Raw genomic sequence first — 3,892 nt, 5'->3', positions numbered from 1 at the left:
GGTGAGTATCACATACAATACAGTGGGCCTTATCATCCAATTGAAAGTTGACTCCTCTCAAATCTCTGGTGCTGAGGTCACTGAGGTGGTTAAAAAGCTCTTCTGTGGCAAGGCTCCAGGGGTGGATGAGATCCGCCCGGAGTTCCTTAAGGCTCTGGATGATGTGGGGCTGTGTTGGCTGACGCAGCTCTGCAATATCGCGAGGACATCGGGAGCAGTCCCACTGGACTGGCAGACCGGGTTGGTGGTCCCCTTATTTAAAAAGGGGGACCGCAAGGTGTGTTCCAACTACAGGGAGATCACACTCCTGAGCCTTCCTGGTAAGGTCTATTCAGGGGTTCTGGAGAGGAGGGTCCATCGGATTTTGAACCTCAGATTCAGGAGGAGCAGTGTGGTTTTTGTCCTGGCCGTGGAACACTGGACCAGCTCTATACCCTTAGGGGGATCCTGGAGGGTGCGTGGGAATTTGACCCTACCAGTCTACATGTGTTTTGTTGATTTGGAGAAGGCGTTTGACCGCGTCCCTCGGGGGGCCCTGTGCATGGGGGGTGGGGGGTGGGGGTATTCCGGGAGTATGGGGTACCAGGCCCTCTGATACAGGCTGTTGGGTCTCTGTATGACCGGTGTCAGAGCTTGGTCTGCATTGCCGGCAGTAAGTCGGGCTCGTTCCCAGTGAGAGTTGGACTCCGCCAAGGCTGCCCTTTGTCACCGATTCTGTTCATAACCTTTATGAACAGGATTTCTAGGCACAGCCAAGGCGTGGAAGGCATCCGTTTTGGTGGCCTGAGGGTCAGGTCTCTGCTTTTTGCAGATGATGTGGTCCTGTTGGCTTCATCAGAACGTGATCTTCAGCTTTCGCTGGAGTGGTTCGCAGCCGAGTGTGAAGCAGCTGGTATGAGATTCAGCTCCTCTAAATATGAGACCATGGTCTTGATTCAGAAAAGGGTAGAATGCCTTCTCCGGGTCAGGGATGAGGTCCTGCCCCAAGTGGAGGAGTTTAAGTACAGTGATCCCTCGTTTATTACGGTAGATGCGTTCCAGACCTGGCCGCGATAGGTGAAAATCCGCGAAGTAGGGACACCATATTTACAGTATTTATTTAACAGGAGAGGGAGCGCAGCTGATCCTCATCAGCCTGATCAGCGGGACGGCTTTAAAAGGAGGACGGTTATCCAGATACGACGCCGGATGATTAACTACTGCCTGACTCGCTTCTCCTCCGGATTCGCTCCCGTCTTGGAGACTTCTTGATACTCACTGGTTCGCTGCCTGGATACCAACTCCGCTCTGCCGTCCCGCTCTCCACCATGCTCACGCTCCCTCTCCGTTACCCCATCCTCGTCCTCCTCATCCGTCTACTCTGCCACCTGGAAATCTACCATTCGCCTCTGGATATCACCCCGGCTCAACTCCCCTCCACATTCACCCTGAACTTCTGCATTTTGCCGCTTCCTGGTTTACCCTCCGCTGGATCACCAGTGCGCCCTCAGTTTTCCTCATCATTAAAGAAATAAAATTATTGTTTATCGTTTACCTCGACTCGAGTCTGATTCTGTATGTCTTGGGTTAGACACTTACCCCAAAACATGACAGAAAAATACCGCGAATCGGTGAAAAATTCCACGAATCGGCAAATTTCCCTTGAATAAATCTCCAAAGAAAAAATCCGCAAAGTCGTGAATCCGCGATAAACGAACCGCGAAGTAGCGAGGGATCACTGTATCTCGGGATCTTGTTCACAAGTGAGGGAAAACTGGAGCGTGAGACCGATAGGCGGATTGGTGCTGCATCTGCAGTGATGCGGGCGTTGTACCGGTCTGTAGTGGTGAAGAGAGAGCTGAGTCAGAAGGCAAAGCTCTCGATTTACCGATCAATCTACGTTCCTACCCTCACCTATGGTCATGAGCTTTGGGTAGTGACCAAAATAATGAGATTGCGGATACAAGCTGTCGAAATGAGTTTTATCCGAAGAGTGGCTGGGCTCTCCCTTAGAGATAGGGTGAGAAGCTCGGTCATTCGTGAGGAGCTTGGCGTAGACCCGCTGCTCCTCCCCCTCAAGAGGAGCCAGCTGAGGTGGCTCGGGCATCTGGTCAGGATGCCTCCTGGATGCCTCCCTGGTGAGGTTTTCCAGGCACCTCCAGCTGGGAGGAGACCTAAAGGTAGACCCAGGACATGGTGGAGGGACTATGTCTCTCACCTGGCCAGGGAACGCCTTGGGATTCCCCCGGAGGAGCTGGCCCAAGTGGCTGGGGAGAGGGAAGTCTGGGCCTCTCGCCTTAGGCTACTGCCCCCGCGACCAAACTCCGGTTAGGCGGAGGAAAATGGATGGATGGATGGATGAAAGTTTTCAGTCTGTAATAGCAGAGATCTACCATTTTTTTATCATTCCCATGTTTGTACATGTTTTTTTTAGCATAAATCAGCACATGGTTCCGCTCCTACCTATCAAACCGTACCATCTCTGTACAGATTGGTGACTGTGCATCCTCCAGTCTTCCACTGCCTTGGGGGGTGCCGCAAGGTTCCGTTCTTGGGCCATTGCTGTTTTCAATCTACCTTCTGCCTCTGGGCAATATCCTGAATCAGCATGGCCTGAGCTACCACATCTACGCAGATGACTGTCAGCTATACGTGGAAATGGACGAGAAAAATGCGGGCTCGAAATTGGCTGCATGTATGGATGACGTGAAGGGCTGGCTGGCATCCAACTTCTTAAAACTGAATGAAAAGAAGTCTGAGTTTATTGTTTTTGACCCCCGCAACCACCATGGCTCTCACCCTGTTTGTGACCTTTTAACCCTTAACCCCAAACAGTGTGTGACGAGTCTCGGGGTCAAGCTGGATGCTGGACTCACGATGGCCCCACAGATAAACTCTGTAGTGAGGTCGTGTTTTTATCAGCTTCGCCGCCTTACTCACCTCAGACGAATCCTGAAACGGAGGCATTTGGAGTCAGTCATCCATGCATTCATTACCTCTCGCCTGGACTATGCAAACGCCCTCCTCGTTGGTGTTCCGGACTCTGCCCTGAATCGGCTGCAGGTTGTTCAGAATGCTGCTGCCAGGTTCTTGACGGGTACACACCGACGTAGCCACATTACACCTGTCCTGGCACATCTTCACTGGCTCCCTGTCATTTTCAGAGTGCAGTTTAAGTTACTGACTTTTGTTTTTAAAGCGCTCAGTGACCTGGCACCTTCCTACCTCTCTGCCCTTCTCACTCCATATGTGCCCACCCGCTCGTTGAGGTCGGCTGACCTATTGCTGCTGCACACGCCGCGGATGAGGCTCAAATCGCGGGGTGAACGAGCATTTGTCCATGCTGCCCCAAAGCTATGGAACTCATTGCCCATTGGAGTTCGGCAGGCTCCATCTCTGGCGGTTTTTAAATCTCGTTTAAAGACCCACTTTTACACTTTGGCTTTTAGACAGTGACTCGTTTTAGTGTTTTATTGTGTCATTGTTTTAATGTGTTCTTATTATTCATGTTTTCTCTGCTTTTAATTGAGATTTTATCCTTAGTTTTAGCTCCTTGTAATGGGTGTGTTTTGTTTTAGCCTGTGCAGCACTTTGGGCAGCTCCCATGCTGCATTTTAAATGTGCTATATAAATAAACTATGCTATGCTATGCTATGCTATGCTATCCTTGTGCCATCAGGGTTTCAGCTGCAGGACTTGCAGATAAGACAGGGGCAATCACACTGACAGTGGAGTAGCAGCACACACATTTGCACAAAACCTGCTGAACAGAAACTTTACTGTCAGATTTTGCTCTGTGTTTAATAAGGGTTTTGTGTAAAATAGCTTAGATGAAATATAGTGACTCTGTCCATTATGTTTTCCTCTTTCTTCTTTTTTCCTTCACATAGTCAGAAAAACTTCTTCTAAGCAC

This window comes from Nothobranchius furzeri, chromosome 1, assembly GCF_043380555.1.
Source record: "Nothobranchius furzeri strain GRZ-AD chromosome 1, NfurGRZ-RIMD1, whole genome shotgun sequence".
In the NCBI taxonomy this organism is placed as follows: domain Eukaryota; kingdom Metazoa; phylum Chordata; class Actinopteri; order Cyprinodontiformes; family Nothobranchiidae; genus Nothobranchius; species Nothobranchius furzeri.
This window is presented reverse-complemented; position numbering follows the sequence as displayed.